This window comes from Arvicola amphibius, chromosome 13, assembly GCF_903992535.2.
Source record: "Arvicola amphibius chromosome 13, mArvAmp1.2, whole genome shotgun sequence".
Classification (NCBI taxonomy): Eukaryota; Metazoa; Chordata; class Mammalia; order Rodentia; family Cricetidae; genus Arvicola; species Arvicola amphibius.
Window position 1 is genome coordinate 47,350,561 of NC_052059.1, and position 15,618 is coordinate 47,366,178.

General features: G+C 47.2%; 1 non-coding gene across 1 annotated transcript; it reads right to left on the reverse strand.

Moving 5' to 3' along the window:
• Positions 1 to 3,292: 3,292 nt before the first annotated feature.
• Positions 3,293 to 3,410, reverse strand: LOC119800568. The gene has a single exon (XR_005283058.1). It is a non-coding gene; the product is annotated as a small nucleolar RNA SNORA17 (small nucleolar RNA).
• Between the last annotated feature and the right edge of the window lie 12,208 nt (positions 3,411 to 15,618).

Consider the following 15,618-nt stretch of genomic DNA (forward strand, 5'->3'; position numbering starts at 1 on the left):
ATCACAATAAAACGACAGCAAGAGTAAATAATAATAATAATGCAAATGTCAGAGTAATTTATGAATAAACCTATCGGCATCTGCAGTGATTACTTCTTGGAAAAAGAGTTGTAGATAAGCATGAAATTTTTATATTTCGCCACATGAATGAGATATTTGCTTGATTTTTTTATTGTTGAATATATAATTTTGAGTTGTTTAACAAGTATATAAAACAGCAAATAATATCAGATTAAGCTCCTTCCAGTTGTCAAGAAGAAAGCCCTAGAGCTGATTACTTAGAAATAAAGTCACAACAGTTGTTCCATATCAAGACCTCGGTTTAAGGCAAAGCAGTAGCCAGGGAACACGTGTAGCCTGGGATGCCCAGTGCAGGAAGCAGCCAAGCTGGCTAAAATGTAAAGAAAGGACGATCCTGAGCCAAGGTCCAAACAGCAGTGAAATTAAACGAAACTTGTTTGCTGCTGCCGCGAGCATCCAAAAGAACCTGCCGACCACCAATGATCCAGTCAGTAAGAATGAAGCAGGTTGATGTAAGCTTGCTCCGCATCCAGACAGGAGTTAGCGCCTCCTGCTGGTGGGGATGTTTGGGGGCAAGGCCTTTGCTTTACATTGTGGGGGAAGTAAACTGCTTCATCACAGAAAGCACCTGTCAGGTTAGACCTTTGTCCATGCACAAGGAGCCGCACCGACAGCTCCCCTAGAGCAAGATTTTCATAGATGCCTTGTTCTGAATCACAGCGTGCTGGAAGCCATCCCTGAGGGAGCTAGGTACGGGGAGGAGTTAGGCAGAGAAAGAACAGATGCTGCTCTAGCTGGGGAGATGTGTAAGTATGAAGACTTGAGTTTAGATCCCCAGCACACACATAAAGCAGGGCACCGTAGCGCAGTTCCAGAACCCCAAGACAGGATGGGAGGCAGCCACAAGAGAATCCCTGGAAGGGTGAGGGTTGTCTAGTCAGCAGCAAACAGGCATTGTGTCTCACACAATGTGGAAGGTGTGACCCAACTCCCGTGGCTGTTCTCTGACCTCCACGATGCACTGTAGCACATACGTGCACACCCACACATGAGCATGCGTGCACACATACACGTGTGCATACACAGATTAAAAAAAAATGAGACTCCATTCCAAAGGGAGAACAAGAAAGTGCTTTGGGAATTATCATAGGTAGTAAAGGAATAGCAGGGACGTGCTTTGGGAAATACATACAGAAGTTGATCAAGAAAAGGAGAGTGGGGTAACCCACTGAAAAGAAGCTAGGCCGAAAGCCTGGGGCCAGGAGGCACAGAGAAGATCTTAGTAAACGGAGAAAACTCTGTGCCTCCTGAGCCAGAAGTTAGCAGGTGGGTGAACCTCTGGAGCCACCCTTGTGCAATATAATACTCTACAGTACAGCTGCTCTCACCCCAGGGAGATCAGCACTTGGGGAGTTAGGCACTGTGAGAATCTCTGCCTACTTAAGCATAGCTCAGCACAGTGGTTGCTCTCCCGCTGTAGTGCACCTGGGAGACACCCCACAGCTAGGACGGTAGCCACCCCAGGGGCTGTAATCCAGGGAGTCTGGGAGCCCCGTGGCCTGCACAGCTCACACGCTGCAAAGCTAAGTGCAGCCAGCAGAGGCCGCTAGTACACAAAGAAGGGAAGCCATAAAGAGGAGGCGACTCCAGGAGCCATCAGGCACCTGCTGGGTAGAGCCTCGGTAGGAGCGTGGATTACAGGAAGGGCAGGCGCCAGTTCAACCCACACTCCTAACTCCTCCTCTTCTCCCATTTTGTTTTTACTATTTTTAGTAGCTGTCTCATTTTATTGTGGTAAGAACAATGAAAGGCTTTTATGTTTTTATTCTTTATGCCCTTTTCTAGATTATTTTTGTTACTGCATTTTCTCCTTTTTCTTTCTTTTTTTTTGACTTTTATTGAGCTCTACATTGTTTTTTCTGCTCCCCTTCCAGCTTCTCCCCTCCCCTTAAACCCCTCTCCCAAGGTCCCCAGGCTCCCAGTTTACTGAGGAGATCTTATCTTTTTATACTTCCCCTGTAGATTAGATCCATGTATGCCTCTCTTAGTGTCCTCATTGTTGTCTAGGTTCTCTGGGTTGTTTCCTTTGCTTTATGTTTAAAAACCATTTATGAGTGAGTACATGTGATAATTATCTTTCTGGGTCTGGATTACCTCACTCAAAATGATGTTTTCTAGCTCCATCCATTTGCCTGAAAAATTCAAGATGTTGTTATTTTTTTCTGCTGTGTAGTACTCAATTGTGTAAATGTACCACATTTTTCTTATCCATTCTTTGGTCAAGGGTCTCCTTTTTCACATTAAAAATATCCTTTTTATTTCATGTGTATGGATGTTTTGCTTGCATGTATGTCTGTGGACCACACCCAGGCCTGTTGACTCTGGAGGCCAGAGAGAATGTCAGATTTTCTGCAACTGGAGTTACAGACAGTTGTGAGCTGCCATGTTGTTCCTGGAAACCGAACCCAGGTCCTCTGGGAGAGCAGCAAGTGGTCTTAACCACCGAGCCATCTATCCAGTCCTCTTGCATTTTTTTCTTGTTATGGGTCAATTTTTTTCTTTTTTTCCTATCCCCTCAATTACTTCTTGAATAAAGAAGTTTATTTGGCTCCCTTGCTGCAACATCTGCAGTTGGCTTCTGCCTCTGACACGGTTCTCACTTCTGAGACCGCATGCACATGTTGAACGGAATCTTGGAGGGCCCATCAATCCCTTGGTACCTAAATGACACACATTCTGTTGGTTATTGAGGCCTCCTTACACTACTCTCGGATAGAACAGTCAAACCCAAGCCAGCTCAAATGTGCTTCACCTTTAGGACCCAGGCTGCGAGGATGAAAAGCGTGGTACAGCCCACAGTCTGGGCCTCCAAGGGAAGACTCTTGCGTGAATGGTTCAGCAGGTCTGTGGTAGGGTAACAGTAGCCCTTCCCGTGAGACCCATGGCCAGGGATTGGATCTGCAGCTGTCTGGGCCAGCCATGGGGCACAAGCTGGGCCCTGTTCTTCTGGCTTCTGGATCTCACCTGGGCTGTGGCTGGCCACACTGTGAGCAGCCTCAGTCACACCTCTTCCTGATGTCTCCTCTTCTATGTCCTGTTGAGTATGAGTAGGGCTCAGGTGGGCGGTGATGGCTCACATCTTTAGGAGGCAGAGGAAAGCGGGTGCCTGAGTTCGAGGCCAGCCTGGTCTACAGAGTCCGTGCAGGGCTGTTAAATGGCTTAGGCCAGACAGCAACTGTAAGAAGGGATACCCCGAAATTAGGCTTCAGGGAGTGTCAAGCTACTGATCATTCCGATGTTCACAGGGCAGGACACAGGCATACAGGCTCTCTTCTCCCTGCTGGCCGCTGCCACCCAGCAGCCACATCTGCAGTGCCGCTAAGGGCAATACTTTGTCAAAACATTTTGCTTCTTTTGTGTCTCTACTTTTGAAAAGTTTGTTTGCATTTGTTTTGTGTGTGTTGTTGCCTAAGTGTGGAGGTCAGAGGACTCCCTTCAGAAGACAAAGCTCTCCTCTATTCTGTGGGTTCCAGGAATTGAACTCACACCTTCTGGCCTTCCCACTGAGCCACCTTAATAGTCCTCCCTTTTACTCAGTTTTACTGCCATTTTGACTTACCTTATTAGTTTTAATTTTTAAAAGGAATCTAGCATTTTTACTTTTTTATAGACAGTTTTGAGCTCCCATGTGGGTGCTGGGAATTAAACCCAGATCCTCTGGAAGAATAGTCAGTGCTCCTAACCACCGAGCTATCTCTCCAGCCCCATTTTTACTTTTTATTTCCCTTCTTTACATTAATATAACTTTGTTTTTTAAACTTCTATTATTACTGAGAAATCTTTGTTGGTATTTGCTTTTTCTGTTTTTTTCTTTCTAATCTCTTGCTTTTTTCCCTTCCTTTTTATAGCATTTCTCTCCTTCTTCCCCTTCCCTCCTCCAACTTGCCTTTCCTGTTGTCCCCACTTCCTTCTCTCTGTGTCTTTTCTTCTGGTTTACTGTCTTCACATTTATTCTAAATTTCTAGATTTTCACATTCTGCATTCATTTGGACATTTCTGGCGTAGGTCAGTGTTGGCATGGGAGTGGCTTTCACTGGTTTTCAGTCAGTTCTCTATGTTGTAGGCTTTCTGCTGTTTTTGTTACAATGGTTTGCTTTCTTCTCTCTGAACTGTGTTGGGGATTGAGCCCTCTAGACTAGACTACTCACAGGAAGACCCTTCCCTCCCCAAAAATCCTGAAGAGAGGTTCCACTAACAAATGCCCAAACCGCAACACAGAAATGTGGAAGAGCCAGGCAACATGACCATGACCTAACTCACCAGATGGTGGTGGTGTGTGCTTTTAATTCCAGCACTCAGGAGTTAGAGGTCAGCCGGCTCTGCAGAGTGAGTTCCAGAGAGGGGGGGGGGGAAAGAGCCTAACTCCACAGCCACTGATTTTTGAAGACACCAAGGCAGGCAAGATACAGAAAGACTCAGAAGTTTACTAGTAAAGCTGATCAGTGACTCCAGATGATGATACAGTAATAGATGGATTTACTCCAGGACCCAGAGAAGATGGTCAGCCATACAGAGGAAAATGTCAGCAAAATGGATGAGACAGTCACCCGCATGGGTACAGACATCAACAGCATGACAGGAAAATTCAACAAGGAACTTGAGATTTTGAAAACAAAATAGAAACATCGGAAATGAAAAACTTAAAAAAAAAATAATAAAGCCAAAGCTCAAACAAAACAAACCCACTCATGGTAGGAAATATCTCCAACACACTGAACCAAGCAGAAGAAAGAGTACCAGGAATGGAAGACAAAGTTGAGGAAATACGGAATTCATGTGTCAATACAGAAAAGAAATTGAGACGCCATGAAGAAACCAAAGAAAGAAACCAGCTGACAGGAGCTGTGCTTAAATCCGAGACCAGAATCTGTTGGGTAAAGTTAGAACAGGTAACTTTCCAGGCTAGACAACAAGTGGATGCCCAAATAGAGGCGTTCAGAACCCAGATCTCACCAGAGAGCTGCTCCATGACACACCAGAGTCCAGATGCCAGAGTGCAGAGCAGTTACACTATGCAGAGTCGCAGAGGGAAACACCAGCTCCCCTGTAAAAGCCCGGAAGGCAGGCCAGTGCGAAGCTCAGTCCCTAGTACTTGCAGGAGGAGAGACCTGACATTGGAAAGCTATCCTCTGACCTCCCATTGTGTGCCATGGTATGGTGTGTACGCTACACACACGCACACACAATGACAACGAGAGAGAACGAATCCTTTCCCCCGCCTGGCACCGTTATCCACTGAGCTATCTTGCCGGACATTTTTTTTCTTTCTGTTAACAGAACAGAGTCTCACTCTGTTGCTCGGGCTCGATTTGAACTTCTGAGCACCACTGATCTTCCTGACTCCTCAGAGACTGGGAATCTGCACAAAAGTCCGTCTCCTTGGCCTTTCACTAACATCTTGTACCTTGTTTTCCATTTCTGGGCCAGTATCAACCTACTGTTATTTGAAGTGTGTGGTTTACATGAGATTCCCACTGTGCTGTGAAAGTTCTCTGGATCTTGACCAGCGTTACCCTTGCAGCGTCATACAGAGTTGTTCCACTGCCCCGAAAACCCTCCCATGCACTTGGCATGTCAGCCTCCCCAGCTCAAGGCCCTGCCAAGCACGCATTCTGTATTGTTCCATTATTTTGTCTTTCTGGAATGTCCTATGATGATGGGACTTGCACATTGTGGGGGTTTACCCATCTGCTTCCCACTTTCGTTGATTACAAACCTCTGTAAACATCTGTGTGCAACTTTTTGGCATGGACATGGTTTCCAGCAGACGTATCCGAGGGCAACCCCCGAGTCGTGCGGTCAGACCGGGTTTAGCTTTGCACGGAACTGTGGAACTGCAGAGCTGTTTGAGGCCATTCTTCATTCCTAGAGCTCCTGCAGCCCTCCCTCATTTGTGACCGTCAGATTCTTGGATGTCAGCCATTCTAAGGGGTGTGCCACGGTCCCTGCGGTGGCTTCCATCTGTGGCTCCTTAGTGACACATGATGTCTCACACCTGCTCCTGTACACGTTTGCCATCTGCCACTCTGCATAAGATGTGTAGCCCAGGTGACAGCTGGGGGCTTCTGGTCCCAGAAGTCAGATAAGATTCATTGAGCCCCCATTCCAAGCCCATGAACACACTAATGCCTCCTTGAGGTAAGCGGAGGCAAGATTAGACTAGGAGAAGCTTCTAGAGGTGGAGGCCTCCACCACACCTTCTGTTTCCACGAGGCCTCCCCAGCCCTCCCTCACGTGATCTCGGCAAGGGCCAATCTCCAGTGGGCGGGGCAGGTACTGTTGACTATTATACTTGAAGAACGAAAGTGCAGAGATAAATTGTTCCAACTTACAAGCTCAGGTGGCAGAGTAAGACATGAGCTCCGGCCACGCACAACTCAGCCCTAAGAGTCTTGTGGTGGCAGAATTTTTCTATTCCCTGAACTCTGGTGAAGCTGGTAAGCACCCTCACCACCTTTTTAAAATTTATTAAACATTTATTTGTTTATTTATCTTGTATGGGGGTGGGGTTGTGAGCGCTAATGGAGACCAGAGGGCAACTTTTGGGAGCCACCTCCCTCCTTCCGCCATGTGGCTTCTGGGGCCCAAACCCAGGTGATGAGCCTCGGTGGCAGCTGCCCTGACCTGCTGACCATTTTGTCCTCCCTTCCTCGTTTTTATTTTCTTTTGAGACAAGATCTTGCTGTGGGGCCCAGGTTCTCCTTACACTCTCTAGTCTCCTGCTGCAGCCTCCTGCATGTTGGTTTTACAGGCTCAGGCGCCATACCTGGTTGTATCGTGAAGGCCGTTAACATGTCTACGTCTCTATAGTCAGGAAATAGAAGCGGGGTTCCACTGTGTCTAGGAGCTTGGTCTCAGATGGAGCTAGAGTCTGGGATCTCACTAGTCTCTCCTGGTGGGACTCTGGAAACAGGAAGCTTCCCAGCAGTTATGGAAGGCCCATCATCCCTTGCGGGCTGTATGTGGGTGTCAGTCGCCGAGCCAGTGAATAAAGCAGACTTTAACTTTCGATGCTTTGACAACTTGCTTGGGTCCTTGGTGCCCTCTGTGTGCTGTCTAGCTGCCATAAGATAATAAAGAACCCCCTTAGGAGCGTGCCCTTCACATATGCTCCAGCCACACCTGCCATTTCCTTTGCAGGACTCTCACACTTGAGGCTGCTATTCTCCTAATCCCAGCCACTCACAAACAAGTGCTGAGCATGCCCATCTTGGCAGGCTTTATGCCTGCCTGTCTGCCTCTCTCCATGTTTCCCTTCTGCTCCCTTACCTACGTCATGGCTACTCTGCATGGCAGTGGGGTGCACCTTCCTGCTGGGGACTGCGAGTAGCAGCCAGAGCCACATCTGGCCAGTTCCTTTGTTTTTTTTTTAAGAGCTCATGTAGTCTAGGTTAGCCTCAAACTTGTGGTCTAGCAGAAGATGACTTTGAACTTCTGATCCTTCCGTTTCCACCTCCAAGTGCTTAGGATTATACGCATGCAATACCATGTCTATTTTATGTGCTGCTGGGGTTCAAACCCTGGGCCTTGTCTGCTAGGCAGTACCCTACCACTGAGCTGCATCCTAGCCCAAGCCGATGCATTTGAAAACGGTGAGTGTGGTGTATTGAACTCTACCCAGGAAAGCAATTTCCAGAAATATGACAAAGTGGCCTTTACTAGAGGCTGTGACCTGGAGCATGCCCTGGGCCACTGTGCAGGAGAGACAGGGTGGGAGTAGCAGAAGATGAGCATCCTGAAAGACAATTTTTGATGTGAAACTCCGTAGAGAATTCATACCACTTTGTGCGGTGCTTGGCAGTTGTGAAGATATCCCCGCAATTGACCTAAAACTGGGTCCAGACAGAGCTTGAATTCTGAACCAAAATTGCCCTTGGAGCAATCAATCTAGGAGCATCTAGGGAAGGGAATTAAGACAAAAAGATACCATCGTCTGCATGGTGGGAGGAGCTGAGGGTGCTCAGTTTCCCTGGCCTTGCAGGGAAGCGCTAGGGCAGTCCTCCAGTGGACGAGAGTTAGCCATGGAGTGTGGATAGAGAGCAGCCAGGTTTAGCTTGGCCTCCACAGTAAATTCATCGTTGACAATACAACCTTCTCCCTCCAAGCTTTTTTCCAACTGAGACCTCCAAGGACAGAATGTGGTGCTGTGTTAGCCTGTGTGTCTGTGTTTTCTTTGACAAATCTTTGGTCCTTTATTACCCTTTCATACCTCTTGCTTTTACGGGGTCCTTACATCTGGTCTGCTTAATGCTGCAAATGTAACGGTGTTTAGTCTCCTGACAGTACTAACACTGCAGCCCATGTCGGTTCCAGTCTCTATAGCAACAGTCTAGCTCTGCCACCCCAGCAGACACCACTGTGGACAACACATCTACACTAAGCAGCCCTGGTCCAATAAGACTTTATAAGGCACTGAAGTTTAGCTCAATGGTAGGGCACTTACCCAGCATAAGATAAGAAGACTCTCAAGTTCAGTGCTTAGTGCCACAAAATAAATAAGCAAAGCTTTGCTTATGGACATTGAAAGCCAAACTTCATAAAATTTCCACAGACCCCCCAAATGTTATCTTGATTGTGTTTTAGCAATTCAGAAATGTGGAAAGCATCCTTAGCTCATGGGACGGACAAGATGGACAGCAGGCTGGACTGGATCCCTGAGCTGCCTTGGACTGAGCACTGAGCCCTGGACTTCATGCCAACTCTGTGGTTTCTTTCCCCCTCCTTCTTTGCTCTCTTCTCCCCTCCCCTGCTCTTCAAGAGCTGATCTAGCTGAGGAGATAGATTCAAGCAACTCAGAAAGCCAGTGCTCCCATGGGGTGGGAGCTGCAGGTTCAATGAAGTCCAGTAGAACAAGACTTGAAGTAGAGGCCAGCAAGGGCGGTTCCACGTGCTGCAGTGGTGACAGGTGTCCTTGGTGTTCATGTGGCTGAGCTGGAGGGACCTGCAGGCCTCCACTTGTTCTGCTTTCCTTCTTAGGACCTGGCCTTTGCTTTCTGACTAGTTTTCCTGGAAGTGCTTTATAATAAATCACTTAAAAACATCCTTTGCCACATGATCTGTTTGTTCTACATGTGCAGTATTCCCGATAGGCTCGTGTGCTCGGATACTTGGTCCTTGGCTGGCTTTGGAAGGTTGCGGAACCTCACTGCAGGAAGTGGGGCACCTGCAGGCTTTAATAGCTGGGGCTCACTTTCTGTCCTGTTTTCTGATGGTGACAAGATGTGACCGGTTGCCTCAAGCTCTTGCCATCATGCCTTTCCTACAGTGTGTCTCTAATTTTTGAGCCAAGGTGCTGGAGAAAATGACTCGGTGGCCGTGACCATGTGCAGCTCTGGAAGAGGACTCAAGTTCAGTTCCCAGCACCGGCACTTGGCCGCTGCCAGCTGCCTGTAACTCTAGCTCCAGGGCGATCTGACACCTCTGACCTCGGTGGACACCTACATTTATGTGCACACATACACGATGAAAAATAAATCTATAAAAATCATTAAAGTAGATCTTGAAATAGTAAGCCAAGATATCCCCCTTTTAGCGTTTGTGCCGCAGCAACAAGAAAGGGAACTAATATAGTCCCCTGGTGGGGAGTCTAACATGACACAGATTTGGAGGAGTGACCCTGTCTCTGGAGCATGGCAGTTACAGTGTCCTTCTGGCACATGAGACACCCCTGGTTCCTGCTGGGGTGAAACGCTGGGACTTACCTATGTGAGTTAGGGTGGCAAGAGCAGTCTAAGAGGCTGCATTCGAGAATGGTCCTTTGGGAGGAGGCAGAGCGGGAACAGCCAATGCAAAGGTGCTGAAATAGTCAGGGTCCTTCAGAACCAACAAAGTATCTGAATATGGCATAAAAGGTGGCTTACTGGGTTGGCTTATGTCAGCAGCATTTCCAATCCTGTGCTGAAGGCCTGGAAGTTCTCTAGGGAGCTGGTGCTATGACTCTGTGGTGAAATGCTGGAGAAGCAGGAGGCGACTGTTGCTCCAGCAGTCATTCCTACGCTGGCTCGGAAGACAGGGCTGGCAGGCTCCATGTGGACACTGCCTGCCTCCCATCCTTCAGGATGCCAGCCTGCTGAAGGATGCCACTCACAACTGGGTGGGGGCTTTTCTTCCAGTCACTGTGCCACGTGTCAGTTCTCTCTGGAAACACCCCTGTAGACATACAGAGACAACTGACCATAGTTGTGGATATTTCTTAATCCAGTCAAGCTGTCAAACAAGACCAACCATCGCAGGCCCCAAGGAGCATCAGGGACAGAGTGGCGATGGAGAGGAAGAGCGGTCCCAGAGGCTCTGTCAGCAATTCCTGGGTGTTTGGGTGTCTGGGTGATGCGGGAGCCCCGGACCAGAGGAGTGTGAAACTGGATGGGGGCACGGAAGGCTTTCTTGACTACGGTAATGGGAACAAACATTGAGCAGAGGTAAAGCGGGGAGGAGACTGCCTGGATGGATACTGCAGTAATATATGTGAAAGGTGGTACGGCAGAGATGGACGTGTCTCAGGAAAGGGCATGGGAGGTGGGCAGATGCTGCACAGAAAGAGAAGGCAGGGGCTCCTGGAAGGGATAGGGAACATGAATGACAAAAGAGAGGAATCACGGGTGACAAAAATGACCTGTGTGGTGATGATTCATTTTATGTACAGATCTGACTGGGTTATAAGGCATTCAGGTAGCTGGTCAGACGCTATTTCTGGAAGCATCTGTGAAGTTATTTGAATCAGTAGGCCATAACGATTCAAGTCACCTGTGGCAGGTCCGCGAAGCTGAGGGACCTGAATAGAACGCAAATGTAAGGGAAGGATTTACTCCCTGCTGGTGTTGAGATACTCATTTCCTCTCGTCCTCTGACTTCTGGGGACCGACTTATGCCACTGGCTTTTCTGATTCTGTCTTGCAGGAGTCCTTCATGCCCCATAGGTTACATTTGGACGGTAGGACCTTGTCTCAGGGTTGGCATGTGTATCGCAGCTTCTGAATAAGGTGTCCCCCAAACAGCTCGTGCTGAGCCCCCCAGTGATGGTGCCGCTAAAAGGTGGTTGGATCGTGAAGAGCTAAGTTCAGAGCAAAATGGGCTCCTAGAAGGTTGAAAGAAAACGGCCCCCTAAGGGAGTGGCACTACTAGGAGGTGTGGCCTTATGGAGTAGGTGTGGTGTGGGAGATCCTTCTGTTTGTGTGTTGCTTTCATTGGTTAATGAATAAAGAAACTGCCTTGGCCTAGTTAATAGGGCAGAACTTAGGTAGGCGGAGAAAACAGAACTGAATGCTGGGAGGAAGAAGGGCAGAGTCAGAGAAGCCATGGATCCTCCACCTGAGATGGATTGGACACTGGCTAGAATCTCTGGTAAGCCACTGCCACGTGGGGATACACAGATTAATGGAGATGGGTTAAACTAATATGTAAGAGTTAGCCAATAAGAAGTTAGAGCTAATGGCCAAGCAGTGTTTTAATTAATACAGTTTCTGTGTGGTTATTCCAGGTGTAAGCTAGCCAGGTAGCCTGGACAAACAAGGGGCCCTCTCCTTACAACATAGGTGTGATCTCGTTGGAGGAAGTGTGTCACTGTAGAGGCAGGCTTTGAGGTCACATGTATGCGCAAGATATGGCCCAGTGTCTCAGAACCTTCCTGTTGCCTACAAAATGTAGGACTCCCAGCTACTTCTCCAGCACCATGTCTGTCTCCTTGTCTTAGTTAGGGTTTCTATTGCTGTGAAGAGACACCATGACCATGGCAATTCTTACAAAGGAAAACATTTAATTGGTGTTGGCTTACAGTTTCAGGGGTTTAGTTCATAATTGTCATGTCAGGAAGCATGGTGGCATGCAGGTGGACATGGTGCTGGAGAGGTAACTTGAGAGTTCTATGTCTGGATCAGCAGGCATTAGAGTGAGCCTTCCCCTTTCTTCTGTGTCCTGTAGAATGTCTGGAAGACTCTTTCATGAAGCAGGAGCCCTGAAGGACTATTTCACCTTCTTTAGGCAAGTTTAGCAGTCATTTTTCTGTGGGTTCTGCTTGTCCCGTTCATAAAGCATACCATCAAGTAGCCCAGGCAAGAGCAGATTCTTGCCCAAATGGCTAGTCTTGTCACATTGAAGGCAAATTCCATAATGAGTTTCTTTGAAGCCCATCAACCTCTCTGAAGTAATTGATGCTGCCAGAAGCAGACATGTCTCATTGTTAAGAAAAGTCTAAGTTTTTAAAACTTTTTTAAATGCCATATTTTATAGGTCTTTGAAATATTGAAGATTATCTATCTAATTCAAATATATTTCTGTATATCTAGAAAACCCCACCAACATGGCTACAAGTTTGACTTTTATAAATGACTATCTATGAATCTGTAATTTTTAATTATATAGCTTTAAATGAGCTGTATAAACATAATGCTCTATATAAGAGTATAAATATACATATAGAAAAATTGACCTTAAATTTGTATCAATAAACCAAAGTCCATACCAATATAAAATATTCATTTCTATATCACATCCCCTTTTTCTCTTTAGAAAGATTTTGACTGTGACAATTCATCATTTATAATCAACCCCCTTTAAATGAAAGCAAACATTTATAAACAATAATTTTGGAAATTTGGTCATTGTTTTCTCAAGACTGCTTCCTGCTGTTTGTTGGACGAAGTATTTTTAGGGTTCACAGAGACTTTTCAGGGGATCTTGTTCCATCAAACCACATTAGCCTGGAAGGAATCCACAGGTTCCCATCCTCTGTGGAAACAAAAACAGAACCTCTTTTCCAAAGTAACATATCCTTAAACTCAAATTTTGAAGTCAAAATACCTTTATGTTTGTTTAGCTTAGCAGCCCCCACAATCAAATGTCTCTCTGCAGCTAGCTCATTAACAGTCAAAAAATTCAAAGAAAACACAATAATATACATAATCCAGACTCTCTGTATTTCATCTTTATGTGGCTTTTTTACTCTATTATCTTTTAATATTTATTTTATTATTTTTACTCTTTTAACCTATGACTGCCTGCACTCATTTATATTACTTGTACTTTCCCTTTAAAGATTTGGTTTTATTTTTTAAAAACTATTTCTTTCTATAACTGCCTATACCCATTGTCTTTTTTTTTCTTAAACCTATGTACATTTTTTAAAAAACACACTGTAGCCCATTCAGAGGTTTATTTTTGTCTTAATCTGTCTTTATTGCGTATCTGTAATTCTTTCTTGATTACTGCTTTAAACTGTTAAGCAGGCATGGCTAAGATCAGCTGCTTTGGCTGTTGATCTCACCCTGCTTGACTTTCCAACATGGCAGAGGTCCGTTTACTGCCAGCTCTGGGAGCCATGTTTACCACCCCAGCTCTCTGAAGCAGTTGACCCAGGCTGCCACCAAGTAACTCGCAGCACACTGCCCACAATCCCCATTCAAGTGCTCCATAAGAGGACCTCACAAAAGAGCCAGAGCCATTTGTGCTGCCAGCATGAACCAGGAAGCTGTCTCTTAAAGGGGCTGTGCAGTTTTTGCTGCTAATGCTGAGTCAGGAAGCCTCGTTTCTTGCATGGCTACATGACATCTCTCTGACTCCACCATCTTTCCTCCCCTCTCTCTGCTTGAATTTTCTGCCCTGTTATATTCTGCCCTGCCATAGGCCAAAGTAGCTTCTTTATTAACCAATGGTAATAAAAACATATTCACAGCATACAGAGGGAAAGAACCTTATGTAGCAGATTTTATGATCTTCATTCACTAGATAAGGAAACAGCTCAGAGAGCTCCCACATCACTGACAGACAGGGGCTACAGTGGTGGCTGGGGCTACCTGTGGGGGCACAGATGACAGCTACACTGCCCCCTGCCTTCAAATCCTACCTGCAGACAATGGGTGGGCAACGGCAGTGATAGCCATTGTCTCCCTGGCCACGAAAGCAGCAGCAGCAGCAGCAGCAGCAGCAGCAGCAGCAGCAGCAGCAGCAGCAGCAGCAGCAGCAGCAGCAGCAGCAGCAGCATGTGTTCTGCCTGATCTAAGCCTGCTTACCATGTGTCCACACTGCAAAACGCATTAAAGATGTTGCCCACCCCTGTGGAAAATCCCTTCTGCGCCCTCAGCCCTGTCTCATTTCCTCCTGTGACATGACAGGGTAAAATTAACATTGTAACCTTCCTAGGTAGATGTCTATCTCACCCATCACCGAGGACAGGGAAGTCTATGCTCAGGGTGACAGGGGTGGGGTGGGGGGGCTGGCACATTTCCCAGGAAGGGGATGTGTCAGGCTAATGGAGTGCAGGGAGAAGGAAGGTGTATTTTTCTGGCTGTGAGGCAGCAGATGTTTTGTGCCCCTGCCCTTTCCTTATTTGCAGCCTCCTACTTTGGGTACCACATTGTCTCAGGAGCCACGGCTGGCGGATGGTGCTAGAAGCTGCCCTTCTGTATGCATAGCACACACATGGTTTCCATGGGAACATCTCAAAAGAAGGTTGCTGCATTTCCAGCTCTTGGTGGCCTTGGATAAACAATGGTGTCGGATGTTGCTGAGAAGTCCAGAACCTTCCTTCTGCCCCCTCTGATGCTATCTCTAAGCACCCCCTCAACCATGCAAAAATCAGATGAAATGAAAAATTGGGTCCATTAAGCTTTTACTCTGTAGGACAAAACTTCATGTTTATTTAATAAGTTCACCTCCCCTTTCCTCTGTGTGTGTGTGTGTGTGTGTGTGTAACCGTGTCTATCAAGCTGCCTTAGAAGTAGAAAGGATCTGAGGAGAGCATTCTGCTGAGGGACTGCTGAGGTTTCTGTAGATATCTGGGGGTCTTTTGCTGCAGCGCTGTTCATGCCAGAGCTTGAACAGTTTGGTCCTCAGATCGCTCGCTCACTCACTCACACACTCACTCACTACTTACTTGCTCACTCGCTCACTCACACTCGCTTGCTCACTCACTCATAGCCACTTAGAGTCACACACTCACTACTTGATCACTCGCTACTCGCTCTCAGTCGCTCACTCGCTCGCTCACTCACTCGCTCGCTCGCTCACGGTCACTCACACGGTCCCCCTATCCCTGAGGCACACCTGGTCTACGCGGGGTCCTTCTCCACCACCTGGGAACACAGAGGACACACATGGGCAAGTTATGTCTGCCCTGTCGTTCTGTGCGGTCAGCCCAGGACAGCCAGCTGAAAGCCTGGATCTGGAGGTCGAAGAGGGAGAAGGGAGGTTGTGGGTGCAGGATGGACGCGTTTCCAATGCAGGGAAACTATTTAGACCAGGTGAGACCCTTGGGGCCTCAGGCCGGGGTTAGTGGCCCATGCTCCATGGAAGCCGTTCACAAAGAACATGAGGCCAGGGCATTGCTTACTTCTCCTGGGACAAAGTTTCTGACAAGAGACTGCTTTGGCTCACAGTTCGAGGGGACACAATCCATCATGGAGGGGACATCATGGCAGCTGGGGTCGAGCAGCTGCTCACATTGTCTTGGTAGAGGAAGCAGACAGACAGATTACTGTTCAGTCTAACTGCTCAGCGTCACTCAGCAGTGGGGCTGCTGGATGAATTGTGCGCTTATTTGTTTTG